Source organism: Protopterus annectens, chromosome 5.part1 (assembly GCF_019279795.1).
Source record: "Protopterus annectens isolate FY-2018-M chromosome 5.part1, PAN1.0, whole genome shotgun sequence".
Classification (NCBI taxonomy): domain Eukaryota; kingdom Metazoa; phylum Chordata; order Ceratodontiformes; family Protopteridae; genus Protopterus; species Protopterus annectens.
Window position 1 is genome coordinate 328,176,776 of NC_056736.1, and position 15,820 is coordinate 328,192,595.

Sequence of the window (15,820 nt, forward strand, 5' to 3'; positions counted from 1 at the left end):
ATGGTCATATCTTACCAATGAGGGGTATACCTCTGGTATGGAACATAGTGTCCCCATGTTGGTGATGATCAGGTCCAATATGTTTTCCCCTCTTGTGGGAGTGGTGACCAATTGTTCCATAGCATTTGAGTTTATAAATTCTAGGAACCATTGGGCAAGGGTGTTGGGGCTTGAGTAGTGCTCCCAGTCTATGTTTGTGTAGTTGAAGTCACCCAATATAATGGTGTTTGGAGAGACCTTCATATTCTCCAGTGTTCTCAGGAAAGCAGAGTGGAGTTCCTGAGTTTGGGAGGGTGGTCTGTAGCAGGCTACAAACTGAAAGGCAGTTTTGCCCACTGTTAGTTGCACATGGATGGTCTCTGATACTTCATGCAGTGCCACTAACCTGGAGGTGTGGGTATCTTTGATGAATATGGATACTCCCCCTCCTTTTGTGGTTTGGTCCGAGTTTTGGGGCCGAAAAGCATGGTACGAGGTATAGCCTGGTAGTGCTGGGGTGCTCTCAGGAGCCTTGAACCAGGTTTCTGTTACTGCACAGATATCAATATTCTCCATACTGAGGAGAGCCTCGAGTGCATGCATCTTGAGGTTTAGACTTCTGGCGTTGAGCAGCATTACCCTTAGTTTCTTTTTCTTTGTGTTGTCTATGGAGGTGGGTTTGTCTTTTGAGCCTTGCCTAAAAAAGGCACTATGGGGGTGGCAAGAGCCTTAGCCAGTATTCGAAAGCTCAGGGGTGACAGGTGCAAGCCATCCCTAGCAAAGCAATGTGGCTTGTCGAGCATGTCATCCCAGGCTGAGAGACACTGGATCCCGTTTGAATGACACCAATACTTTAGCCAATTGTTAAAATTAATCATTTTGTCTTTATACTGTGGCATCATTCTTGGTGAGGGTAAGATGCTACTCAAAGTCAGGGTCATACCGGCCTGGGCTACATGATCAGAGAGCTCCTCTATGTCTCTTTTCATGTAGTCCAAGGAGGTATGTCTCAGGTCATTCACACCAGCATGGACAATGACAGAGTCATATTTGTACTTGCTTTGGAGTGACCTGAGTGCTTGTGTTATGTGGCGGATCCTGGCACCCGACAGGCAGCTTACAGTGACCTTCTCCTTGTTCAGCCTGGTGAATAGGACATCAGTGTGTCAGACAATAGAGTCACCTATTACAAGTGTATTAGGTGTGCTGTTTAGCCTTAAGGGCTGTGACTGTGTGGCACACTGACTTTGTGAACTATGTGATACGTGGGTATTGTTGTGGGGTAGTGGTTGCTTGGATGTCTGCTTTGCAGGTCTCTGCTGCTTGGGCAGATTTTTATTTAGAGCCTCCGAGTATGTTTTTGTGGTTTTATGTGTTTGGTTTTCTGTTGCGATAGGTCTATGTGAGACTGGATTTGTGGTGTGTGTGTGGTTACCTTCTCCTCCTAATTGACTGCGCCAGTATTGGGTTGAGAGAGCTCAGCTTCCAGTTTGGCTATATAGTTGCATCTCTCATATATTTGAGCTTGTTGGGACGAGGAGAGGGTGGTCTGTGTACATAAGGCAGTTGTAACATTGCCTCAAGATTCCCAGATTCACCAGCTGGACTGGAGCGTAAACCCAAAACTGACTTTTGGACATGCCAGAATAGTATAAGGAACTACTTTTTGACTGATCAAAAAGGACCAATAGGGAGCCAAGTACTTAAAGGGAGTATAAGAGGGTGTAGTGTTTTAGTTTATTAGTGCTTACTTATAAGATTACTTATACGAGCAACTGCAGGGCTTTAGAATGAAAATAGAGTACTTACTTTGAGATTTAGAACAGTTCTAAGGGAAAAAGTGAAGAGCAGACTTTGTGGAGCCGGGAATAGTTTAAACCCGTTTAAGCAGCACTGCCCGATGCTGCGCTATGCACAAAATCGTGCAAAACCGCACAAATGCAGGTTCTAAAGCAGGGAAACTGAAAGAGATAGGAATTGACCCAGAGCGGCCAATAAGCTAATAGTTTCAGGGCTGAGACCACTCCTACAGGGACAGATAGGCTGCTCAAAGCTCCCCACTCTCACTGGTGAACAGAGAAGCTTTCTCCTATCCAAGTAAGGATATGGGCAACACAGGAAACTACACCACAGTCCGGAATTCAGCAAAACCTAAAATCTGGACTAATCTAGTTCAGCAAAGGCTGGAAAAGAGAATATATATTTTTTTTTTTTCAGAAAACAGAAGAAAAACACACAGAAAACACTATAAATGCTATAAACAGGCTAGCACACTTTAGTATGTAGCCTACAACAGTTATACAATACAAAAACGACTTAAATTGATATAAAACAAGTGCAAACACTGTAAAAAGCAGAAGGCAAATGCAATATAAACTTTTTGAAGCACAGATCAGTTAGAAATTCGCTTTTTAGGTGGGAAAAGGCAGTCGGAGCAAAACAACAGAGAAAAAATACTTAAATCTGGAAAAGTCTCTCTTGGGTCTCTCTGTTGCCTGTATGACTCTGCAGGACACTACGAGGACCTGTGCGGAGTTGTATACTGGCACAAAACCACACAAATGAGGGTTTTAAAGCAGGAAAACTGAAAGAGATAGGAATTGACCCAAAACGGCCAATAAGCTACTAGTTTCAGGGCTGAGACCACTCCTCCAGGGACAGATAGGCTGCTCAAAGCTCCCCACTCTCACGGGTGAACAGAGAAGCTTCCTCCTATCCAAGTAAGGATATGGGCAACACTGGAAACTATACCACAGTCCGGAATTCAGCAAAACCTGAAATCTGGACTAATCTAGTTCAGCAAAGGCGGGAAAAGAGAATTTTTTTTTTTTTTTTCAGGAAACAGCAGAAAAACACACAGAAAACACTGTAAATGCTATAAACAGGGTAGTGCACTTTGGAGTGTAGCCTACAACAGTTATATAATACAAAAATGACTTAAATTGATATAAAACAAGTGCAAAAAACTGTAAAAGGCAGAAGGCAAATGCAATTTAAACTTTTTAAAGCACAGATCAGTTAGAAATTCGCTTTTTAGGTGGGAAAAAGCAATCAGAGCAAAAAAAAAAAAACAGAAAAAATACTTAAATCTGGAAAAGTCTCTCTTGGGTCTCTCTGTTGCCTGTATCACTCTGCAGGACACCACGAGGAGCTGTGCAGAGTTGTATACTAGCACAAACCGCACAAATGCGGGTTTTAAAGCAGGGAAACTGAAAGAGATACGAATTGACCCAAAATGGCCAATAAGCTACTAGTTTCAGGGCTGAGACCACTCCTCCAGGGACAGATAGGCTACTCAAAGCTCCCCACTCTCACTGGTGAACAGAGAAGCTTCCTCCTATCCAAGTAAGGATATGGGCAACACAGGAAACTGTACCACAGTCTGGAATTCAGCAAAACCTGAAATCTGGACTAATCTAGTTCAGCAAAGGCGGGAAAAGAGAATTTTTTTTTTTTCAGGAAACAGCATAAAAACACACAGAAAACACTGTAAATGCTATAAACAGGCTAGTGCACTTTAGTGTGTAGCCTACAACAGTTATACAGTACAAAAACAACTTAAATTGATATAAAACAAGTGCAAAAACTGTAAAAAGCAGAAGGCAAATGCAATTTAAACTTTTTAAAGCACAGATCAGTTAGAAATTTGCTTTTTAGGCGGGAAAAGGCAGTCCGAGCAAAAAAACAGAGAAAAAATACTTAAATCTGGAAAAGTCTCTCTTGGGTCTCTCTGTTGTTTGTATCACTCTGCAGGACACCACGAGGAGCTGTGCGGAGTTGCATACATTAACAAACTTTTTAAATCACAGATTCGCTAAAAAAAAAAAAAAACTGGCGTTTTAGGCAGAATTAGTTAAGACAGCAAGAAAAGCAGAAAAGTAATACTTAATCACTCCAAAGTCACTCTTTTGTCTCTCTGCTGCTGTAGACTCTGCAGAACACCTGGAAGACACTTGCTGAGCAGAATACAAGCGTAAAAACTGTGCAAATGAGGTTTTTATAGCATGTTGACTCCATAAACTTTTTAGCTACCATTGAAGTTTCCTCATATGCAGTCTCGCACATGGAATTAGTATAATGTAGGATGCCATGAACCCCAAAGCCTGCAGAATTTGTCTTGCAGATAACTGGGTTTTTGTTGCCATTTGTTTGAAGTATGTTGTCAGTTGCCTTTGTTTGTCTGGCGTGAGGTAAGCCATCTGGGCAGTTGTATTCAAGCTTGCACCCAGGAATGTAATTATTTGAGATGGTACCAGTTGTGATTTCTTTTCATTTATGGTGTACCCTAGGCAAGCTAGAAGCCTTTTTACAAATACCAGATGTTGAAGAAGAGAGTGTCCTTGTCCTCTGCTTGAATGAGACAACCGTCCAGATAAGGAACATTTGAATGCTTCTTTGTCTGCAGAATGCAATTACTGGTGCCAGGCACTTTGTAAAGACCCTGGGCGCAGTAGATAAGCCAAAGGGCAGTGCAGAGAATTGGTAATGCAAAAAACCTGCTTTGAAGCGGAGGTATCTTCTGCATGATTCATTTATTGGGATATGCAGGTATGCCTCTTTTAAGTCTAGAGTTACTAACCATGCATTCTTGCCTAGCATAGGCAGTAGCTGTTGTAAAGTCAGCATTTTGAATTTTCGAATGTCCAGGAACGTGTTCAGAATCGATAAGTCCAGTATTGGACGCAATGAATTGTCTTTTCTGGGTACCAGGAAAAGTCTTGAATAAAAACCTTGTCCTTTTTCCTTTTCTGGTACCAGTTGAATAGCCTCCATGTCCATGAGGGACATGACTTGTTTCTGGGCCTCTGCCCACTGGTTTTGTGGCAGATCCGGCCATCCGTTTGGAATTGGCAAAGTATGGAAATGAAATCTGTACCCCTGGGATACTATGTTTAATACCCACTTGTCCTGGGTAATTAACTGCCAATTGAGCATGAAGTGCTGGTTTTCCCCCCAAGGGGGCTGCCAAAAGATAAGTGCTTGGTGATGGTAGAGGAAAGATATTGAGACTGCTTACTGTAGGGCTGTGCTTTGTTTCCTTCAGATTTGGAGGTGGAGGCACCCCATTGCTTTGACCTGTATGAAGCTTGTGATTGATATCTGGAGCCTTTTGAGTGCCTGGATTTGCCCTGAGTGGCTCTGTTGGACAAAGAAAAGGACCAATTTTTAGTAGGCCATCACCTACTGAACCTGGGTGGCTGCACTTGCAAGAAATCTTTTACAGTTTGCAGCATAGATTTAGCTTTGTCTTCCATTTTCTTTAAAACCTCTTCTGCCTTATTACCAAACAGAGTACCATGCTGCAAAGGGGCATCCAACAATTTAGCTTTAACATGATCAGGCAGATTTTGCTCCTTGAGCCAGGCATGACTTCTAATCAAAGATCCAGTAATGGCAGCCCTACAAGAGGCCTCCAAGGAATCAAAACCACATTGCAAAGTATGCTTTCCACCCTGTTCTGCTGAATGCAATAAATCCTGTTAACTCTTTATTTTCCACACAATCAGAAATCAACATCATTTTCTGTTTCAGTAAACCCATAACATGCTGTTGATATTTAGGCATATGAAACTGGCAGTTTAAAGTCCTGATTGCCAAGGTTGCAGATGTATAAACCTTCTTACCCCATCTATCCAGCACCCTGGAATCTCTATCAGAAGGGGTAGGATTTTTGACTGTAGAAGCCTTTACACCCTTGGGACCCTGAGAAATAGTCTCAGGATCAGCAGCAGGATTTTTGAAAAGAAATTTGTGGGAGTCAGGAACCCTGTAATATCTGTCTGGCTTACTAGGAGCCGGAGGCAGGGAATCAGGAGCCATGCTTGATTCTGAGAACACATCATCAACGATGTCTAATACAGGAGGTATTGCCAAAGGCCTATGCTGAGGAAGAAGAAGGAAATCCCTAAGCCTCTTTTTTGATTCAGAGAAGTCCTGACTCTCCCAGTGAAAATGTTCCCTTAAAGTATGCAAAGTGTCTCCAAAAGAGTAATCGTCAAGGAGGATATGCAGATGGGATGGATTCCTCTGCATCAGAATCCTCATAGGTTGGAATAGAAAACTCCTGATCAGAAGAGGAATCAGAAGAAATGGAAATCTGATCTGAAGATTCATAATCAGTGCCTTGCCTAGGCGTCTTAGCAGGGGGGGTTGGGAACCCCTGATCAAGGTAATTAAATCCTCAGCCATTTTGATCATCTCTTTTTTAGGCATAGGGGCCTGAGTATGTGGCTCAAGTGTCAGTTTTTTAGACATAGATGTTGTTTTTGACCTTGTTTTGTTGCTGGCATTGGTTTAATATAAAAATGTTGAGGCCTGAAAACACCCTCAGAAGCCGGTGCCTGCTCACTGGCTCCTGACCCATCCAAGAGAGAGACATCCGAGGGTTCAATACTCTGAGAATCTTGCGGCATACCAGACTCCGAATGGGTCTCAGTAGAGGCCTGCGACTCAAAAGTAGCGTGTATCAGGGGCTGCAAAAGCGCCTTACTGAGTACCAATGAACTGGCGACTGGCTTAGGAGAAGCGTTGTCGTTGGTTTTGGACCTTGATGGTCTGTCTATGTCTTTTTCTTTGTGTTTTTTGTGAACTCCAGTAGTTGGATTGCTAACCAACGACATTTCAAGATAGTTAAATCTTGAATCAAAATATTTGAAAGCAAAAATATACCGACGCTTAATAGTGCATTGGTTAAATTTAGCACAAAACCGACAGCAAGGCATGTTGTTATCAGGGCCTAGGCAAGGAATACAGTACAAATGAAAATCCTTATGAGGTATTTGCTTCCCACAAGTAATGCAATTATTAACTTTTACTGACATTGGTAAGGAGCAAGAAAAAGTTTCCCCAACGTGGTACTTAGCTTTAGTTGAAGACTTTGGTTCTGAAACTCGAATACGAAAATTTCAGGAGTCGGCCGACTGGCACTTGCGAACTGCTTCTGCTTTGAGCACCGTACAGCAAGAAAGACTGAATAAAATGGCGTTGGCTGCATGTTTTATATCCCTGACGACCTGACATCCTGGAAGAGGAGACAGCAACCGATGCAGGACCCAAGACTTTGTTATTCAGGCCAACTGTGGGCAACCTGCCAGCAGATTACCCAAATGTAATGACTGCAACAGTGAAACACGAAGAACATCCATTCTTTCTCTATATACAGTATTACATTTCTATGCCAACAGTTCTTTGTGGAGTACTGCTTTACAGCATAACTCCTCTTAGAAGTGTACATATTCTTGTAACCACAGCTCTGCTTTTATTTATATCCCCAGTCTAATTACCAAATAATATTTAATATAAACCCCCAGTAAATCAATTGTAATAAAAAATTATAATAATGACAACTGTGATTTTAGGTTAAAATGCTGCATCCATACAGTACATTTTAATTAATATGTGCTGAGCAAATGTGTTACAATAATGTATGTGCATAATATAATTTGACTGTTATGGCCTGAATGTCTGAAGAGATTTGGTTACAAAAGGTTGCTACTTGTATTTTTTACCTTGTTGCCCTGCTAATTACTTGGACCTGTTCACTTACTTGGTTAACACATTGAACTAAATGAACAGACAGATAAGTCAATTACAACCTAGATCTATTTCTGCTATTCAGTAATTTATCCATTAATCTTATGAAGACTGAAAAACTGAATACTGTAACTAAATCATACACATTGTATATATAAATTTTACCTGTTGCATGTATGACTGTATCTATGCTATGCTTAATCCTCAGCAGCCAATGTAATAGTTTGTTGAATGTAAATTTCATCCATTAGGTAACCATTCAAAATGTAAACCTACTTGCAATGCTTTTTTCCATGTTATGTTGTTGTGTCCTTCGGCTTATCCCAGTTAGGGGTCGCCACAGCGGAACTCCGGTCCGCTAATGTCTGGTAGTGGATTTTTACGTGCCGATTTACCAGCCCTGATGCACAACCTTCAACGAAGGCACACCCATTCATGCATGCCTCCACACAGAAGACGCTCTAGCTGAGAATCGAACGCGACAACGTAAAATTTATTCTCTGTTTTGCAAAATGTGCTTTTATACTTGAGTATGATGGAATTGGTCACTAGGCTATCTCACCTACCTGGTTATCAAATTGTAAAGTAAAAAATAAATTACATAAGTACTTAAATGTAGCTATTTCACTAATAAATTTCACTTGGTCTTCTTATCTGTAACTATGGCATTTTATCCTGGTGTGTTTGAAACTAGTTATGGTTGTGGATGAAAAAAAAAAGTCCTAGGGTATTGGCACACCTGTTTAGTAATAAAGAAACAAATAAACAAATTAAGGAATAAATAAATATATCACAATGAAAATGTCAGAGAAGATCTACTTTTCATTTTCCTTTATAATATCAGACCTGTTAAACTGGATGCCTGAAATTGCAGCTGGTCTAGGCACTCGTCTGTCTAACTGATTTTATTCATTTTATATTTGATAACTATGCAGATGAACTGGACCTAGAGCACTTTTCAGCCATGTCTCAGGCCAAATTCAGTAGGAAATTTAAAATAAATCATACAGTAAAATGTACAACAGTAACAAAGTTATTGTATTGACAACATAGAGGATTATCATCTAATTGCCAATCATAACCTGCTTATTATGTGATGCGAAAAAATTCACCTCGAGTGAGAAGCTTGAGAGATGAATTCTGGTACCCATGTTGAGAGTGTATAATACAGAGTTATGATCGTTGAGATAGTCATAATTCTTCGTAGTACTTGGGGCTTTATGTGCTTCATGTACTACTAGTTGCATTGAAAAAATGTGATTTGTTTTATCAGCTTTAAAAGCTGTACAACACTGTCAGAAAGGCAGTAAAATGTACTCCATTGCATTTTCACTCTCTACAGTCTAGATTTTTATTGTACTTCCAGATTAATGCTTCATATTTTTGGTCCATTCCTCATAAAGATCTGTAGGTTTTGGACAAGCCTCTGATGATTGAAGTCACTAAATAATGGCAACAGATTTGAGTTTCAGAGTTTGTGTCCTTCAGATTATGCAGGCAAAAACATCCTGTTTCTTTAACAACTGTCTGTTTTTTACAGCAAGTTATGCACAAGTTAAGGGGAAGAACAGCCAGCAGAAACAAATATTTTGTTCTGCCACTGTCATTTCCTAATTAGTATAGGAAGATTTTACTGCCAACAGCTAGACCTGACCTTGATAACACAGGCAGGCGGTGCTTAACATTTGTTAGGGTCAGGTTACTCACAACTCTGGTGCTTAACTGGTTTATCTTTTTCTGAATATTGGAGAGTACTCAGCATGCTCCATGAACTATATTACAAGTTTGCCCTCATCTTTTTGTAAGAAGTGCTTTTTTAATTATATAATAAAATATGATACTATTATTTACTGGTGTGCAGAAAGAAAATACATATTTATGTATAAGGAGTTTTGCCTGTATGCTATAATGTATGCTGTCTGTATGCAAGTAGAAGCTATATGTTTGTAACCCTATGGGAAGGGAGTCATGCAATTAAATATTTAAATCAGTGGTTTGAAGATTTGTTCTGAACTAGTGGGCCACACTTATTACTCGTGATTCCATTATTAAAATAATATAAAAAGAAGATGTAATACAATGGAAATTAACATTATTGAAAAAGCCAGATGGCAAAACAAAATGGAACTGTTTTCTAAAATAATTCAAAAAAGCTTAGAATTAAAAAAAAAAAACACAAATTGTTGATTTAATTTATTTATATCTTCAGCTTCTTAACAGTGAATTATTCATTGTCCATTTTTCTGCACCAGACATTAATTAAACTATTTGTGAATGCTTGGTTGCTGAACAACTGTGCAGTTTTACTAACAAATGAAAGTAGGAGGCATTTGGATTGTGTGGCAGTCAAGAAAAGTAGGGTCATGTTCTTTGTCCTTTTTTATTACGCTACTATTTTAAATAATTTAATTATCCAAGTTTTGCAAAGGTTTATTTAATTTTCTTTGTTCTTATTAACATGTTTCTTCTATAGAAATTCAAAGAAAGCTTGACTTTTATATTACGATTTCTGTTTTTAGTACTTAATATCCTTTATCTCAATGACCCAAACTGTTACATAGTGAACCCTATCATTTTTAAATTAAATCAGCATAATTGATTTGACTTAGAAATGTATAACTTATGTTACCTTTAATTATTACCTCTTTCAAGAGAATTATGTCATTTGCTCGTATCACTTGCCTGCATGTACTGTTTACAGATGTACTATACGTTGTATTAGAATTTTTGTATCATCAATGTAGTGTTTACATTTTAGTTGATTGGAATTTCATGCATTGTTTGTGAAATCAATGCAACATATTGGGACATGAAGAGCTGATTATATAGTCTGAGTAAAGAGTAATAAAGTGCATTATGTTCTAGTTCTTTTCCAGATATTCTTTCGTAATCATGAACTTTGCAGCAGATGAGCAGTTTAAAAAGAAGGCAGGACAACTTCATTTAACATTGTATTCTAAGACCAGATACAGTAATGGGTCTACTTCAAAAAAGATAATACTCACATTATCAAATCCCACTTCAAAGAGCCTGACTTCATCGAATCTTCTTTATATCGAACTCCTAGAACAATGAAAATGAATTCCGGGAAAGGAACCACTTGAACACCAGGACAAGACAACAAACAGAAAAACAAAAAACCCTCCAAGTGGGGGGCTCCGCCCACCACACCCGTGATGTGGACCATGGTGACAAAGTATTTCCTTTCTTCGGGTTCATTTTCATTCTTGGAGGTTGGAGGAGAGTCCTATATTAATGGCTCCCTTCTAGTATGTAATCCATCTTGATAAAGCTTGGTATTCGAGCCAAGCGAAAGCGCTTGATTTTAATTGTTTTTTGATGTAATTTAAAGTTCTTTTTGGTTAAAAGAAGACCTGGTACTGTTTTTAAAGTTCGACACGATTAAAAGTCATTTTATGCTTCATCCTACGGACTGGTTCCTCTCACTGTGGATTTACTGCTTTGGTGCCTTCTGTTTTAACTTTGTTTGTTACCATTTTCATTCTTCCCGGAGTTTTGATATAATGAGGATTCAATGAAGTCAGGCTTGATGAAGTGAGATTCAATAATGTAAGTATTCAATGTTTTGAATGGGATCCACTGTGACATATCAGCATAGCAAAGCCCCACTGCCTTTTTAGAACTTTTACCCTGAGAGGTTGGCAGCGTTATATGTATTTAAAAATATCATTCATGATCTAGACCTTACAGTACATGGAAATTATAGAGAATGGTATTTGCAGTCTTGCTCCAAAAAAGCAAAGATTACCTAAAGCAGCTAATGCTGTATTTTATGACTGAGTATACTTGTAAAAAGATGGTTTATGACACATTCTGTCTTAATGAAATGTGCTTTGATGAATCCTTAATGGACCTATTTTATTGTAATAGAAGTGCATCGGGGACCATCTTCACAACAAATGAAACATTTCTGTGAACATATAGAGTCAGACACATTTGTAGATGTCTCTGATATGCCTGTCACAGCCTAGTGTACTGTGATGTCTCACCTTTGCTATTCTGGGTGTAAGGTATTCATTGCTGTACATGTTTCATTCAGGGTTCAGGATTTATGTACAGGCTAAAAACTCATGGCTTACAGGAAAAAAACTAATAGTTCCCCTGTTGAAGTATCATGTTCTCCAAAATAATGTAGGGGTGCAAAGATGCTTTGCAGTATCCCACAGCAGAATGGTAGTTAAAAATGAAAGCAAGATTCTCAAAATGGCTTCTTGTCTGAAGATATCTGTTTATTTGTCAGTAGTACTTTACAGGCAGATGAGCGTGCTGCATGGATAATGTGTACACCAAGGTACTGTTTTGGAGAACACAGTAATTCAACAGGGATACTGTTATTTTTATTCTCTGCAAGCCATGAGTTTTTAGGCTTTATATAATCTCTTAACCCTGAATGAAACATGGACAGCAATGAATACCGTACATCCAAAAATGCAAAGGTGAAATGTTTCACTGAATTAGTCCAGTAAGCAGTGAATTTTTAGATTGGTAAGATTTTTCACGTAGGTTTTTTGACTTGTTCTCCAACCACAGGAAGGGGATTTGCCTCCAAGGTTTGGTTTGGAAGGCACTATTTGCTTGTGCTGATATACAGCTGAAAACAGGTGCACTGATTTTCCTTGAAACACGCTAGCTCTAAAGTACTGCTTTATGTGCACGCAAACACACATTATTTAATTTCTATCCTGATGTGGTGTGTGTGTGTGTGTGTGTGTGTGTGTGTGTGTGTGTGTGTGTGTGTGTGTGTGTGTGTGTGTGTGTGCGTGCATGTGTGTGCGTGTGTGTGTGTGTGTGTGTGTGTGTGTGTGTGTGTGTGTGTGTGTGTGTGTGTGTGTGTGTGTGTGTGTGTGTGTGTGTGTGTGTGTGTGTGTGTGTGTGTGTGTGTGTGTGTGTGTGTGTGTGTGTGTGTGTGTACATTTGCGTGGTCTGTCTGTGTGTACGTGTATGTTCCATGTAGTGTTGAGATGTTTGAGTTGCATTTCTTTTTCTAAGAGATTTTCTGTGCAGCATGCTGGCTCAATGCATAAATGATTTCACAAGTCCAGGGCTCTGGAATTCAGTTCTAATCTCTGGTCAGTGTCAGTGTAGATTTTGAATATTCTCAGTGTAGCTGTACAAAATTTCTCAGGTTTCGTCATTTCTTTAAAATGTCAGAAAGTCAAAGTACACTTGATCAAACACAATCAGTTGATCATGGCAAGATAGAAAAAAAGAAACAAATAAAACAGAAACATTTTTTTTGGAGGAGACTGGTTTATGAACCTATCATGTAGTACACATTTTTTTGAACAAGGAAAAAAATGGTACAGCTGATCAGAAATCAGGTAATTACACTACCTGCCTGTCATGATTGAGATCACGGAACAGAGGGCATTGGGAAATTTGTCATTTCCACATTGCTGTGTGATCTTGGAGTTGTTTATCTCTCTCTCTCTCTCTCTATATATATATATATAAGCAGGGAGTATGGGAGTGTAAGGGGGCTTGCCCTGCTGCAAAATCATGTTTTCTGTTTCCTTACCTTTTCCTTTTCCAGTGTTGCCATGGTTGCCCATTTGGGTTCGATTATGTGTACTTTGAGTTTATGATATTTTGTGTAAACGTCATAAATTCAGATTTTGCTGGATACTTTGTTTCCTCCACAAATGGTTAACTGTTTGCATTAAAAATACTTGTGTGTATGCTTGGACAGACTAATGTGTTTTTATAAGTCTAAAGGAAATGATTTTGACTCATTAACTCTGAAGAAGCCATTTGTAAATGGTGCAAGTGCTTAGTTTTTAAGAGGATTGAAATAAAGAAGTGGATTTCCTTGTCCGTTTTTGGTTTTTGTTATTTTTTTTACTTGTGTGTATGGATCACCTTTATTCTTTTCTTAAAGACCTATATTTCATCTAAAAAAGGCATAAGAAGGGCATGTTCACTTACCATTTAACACAGAAATAAAATAACTCTACATTAATACAACAATAGATCAATACTACATTAATACAACAAATTAGTACTGTATCAGTACAACAAATTAATACTGCATAAGTACATCTAACTCCTTTTGATCCACATGTACATGGCTTCCATTTATCTTTATTTTGGGAAAAAAATGCATGAATAACTGTTTTTACCTTTGAATGGTTTCCTCTTGTTCTTGCACATTTTTTATATATGCTACCCTCGTTTTTGTCTTTACTGATTCCTTATGGTGCAGAAACAGTTCTGATATACCCCTTTCTTTGTCTTCTCCTCCAGAGCATCGATATTAAATTTAGTAGGCAGCTTCTCAGTGGTGTCAGTGACAATTCCAGCACTACCATCTTAAGTGCCTTTATCCGGCTACGTCCATGATCACTGTGTATTTTGGAAAGTATGGCACTCAGACCTTCACATCGCTCTTTAAACTGGCAATCAAAGTGCACATCCTAATAAAATGTGATGGATCCTACTCCTTGTATTCCCTGATCCCCTTAATACATGCAATCTTTGGCATGTACAAAAATGTCTTACAAGAGATCATCTCCCCAACACATATGCAGGGCTCCCTTGTGACACACTTGTACAGACAGATATGCATACACACATAAACACATATACAAGCTACACCACACATGCAAATATGTATACAAGCCTACCACTACACACTCACACAAGTACATGCACAGAACACACAAAGGCACACCAACATGTGTACAAGCCCCTGCACATGCACACAGGCACACATGCGTGCACAAGCTCAAGTCCCCCAACAAACAAACAAACATTTGTAAAAAGCCTATATACATCGGTAACTGCTGAAATTACTTCACTACGGTCATTACCAACTTCTTTGAGTTGCTGTTTCTACATCTGGAAAGACAGTTTAGCTTTCATACTGCTGACATGTTAAATTTCATAATTCATCTATGTTTGACTGTACATGTGGTTCTCTGTTATCATGCTTTCTTCTATGCATGCTGTTTTCAATATTTGTAACATTTGTAATCATTCTTTGACAATGAAGTATTTTTGGATGCTTTTATATTTTTAGAAGTTTTAGAAGCAGTGGTGCAGCGGTTAATGCTGTCGCCTCACAGCAAGATGTTCTCTGGTTCGATTCTCGGCCGGGGTGCCTTCTGTGTGGAGTTTGCATGTTCTCCCTGCGTTTGCGTGGGTTTCCTCCGGGTACTCCGGTTTCCTCCCACATTCTAAAGACATGCGTCTGGAGCATTTCTCCCCGGGCGTCTGCTGAAAACAGGATCTGTGGAACCTAGTCAGACTTTCCCGGTCAACAAATGTTAAATAAATAAATAAATAAAATATTTATTTCTTTGTTTTTTATGAGTACATCTTTTAGATTTGAATAAAATTAGCACTTTCATATTACATATCAGTATATTTATTGTTTTCTAGTTTATGAAAATCACCTATTTGCCCTCCTATTATAAGCTGTCATATAGTATTAAAAATAATAATGAAAGAAGTTTTGTCTACTTAGGAATAAGACCATTATGTTATTACTTTATTGGATTTTCATGTGTAATTATTTGCCATTAGAAATTAGTTCATAGATAGGACAAGCAGATAATTCATCTTCATCATACCTTGATCCAAGGCTTACTCATCTTGGGGTTAAATTAATTAACCAATATTTTTATTAATTAAAATATCTGTCTAAATTTTGTCAGAATACAGAAAATTATTTCCAGTTTGGAAAGTATAATCTGATATATAGCTGGGTAAAGACTTAAGAAGTGAAAGACAGTGCTGACCATGGATTATTGTCCTTCACCTAATGTATAAGGGCTAATTTAGGAAATGTCCACTATGAAAAGTCAGCTGTTTCTCAGCCAGTGCTATATGCAGATGCTTCAAAAAAAATGAATAGTGCCAGAATCTTTTTTACTAAATATCCTTTATTAACATGTTAAGTATCTCTCTTTCCACCTATAACCTTCTTTTAAATTCCTTACTGTACCTCTTTTAAATGGTGGTGTCTATTTATCATCATAGGCTGCCCCTTTTAACATGGTTAACCATACTTGTATTCATTATAACTGGAAAGTTAGTTTCTGTTTAAAACTGTTTGCATCTGTCTTTCGGCTTTTCCCAGTTAGGGGTTGCCACAGCTGAACTCTGGTCTGCTAATGATTGGCAGTGAATTTTTACGATGTTGAGTTGCCAGCCCGGCACCCAACCTTCAAAGAAGGCACACTCACACACACTTGCACCTACCTGGATGTCTTTAAATTCACTCGACTGCGGGAAAATTGCTTGCATCTACTGTATGAAAATACACTGTAACTCTCTAAAATAAACC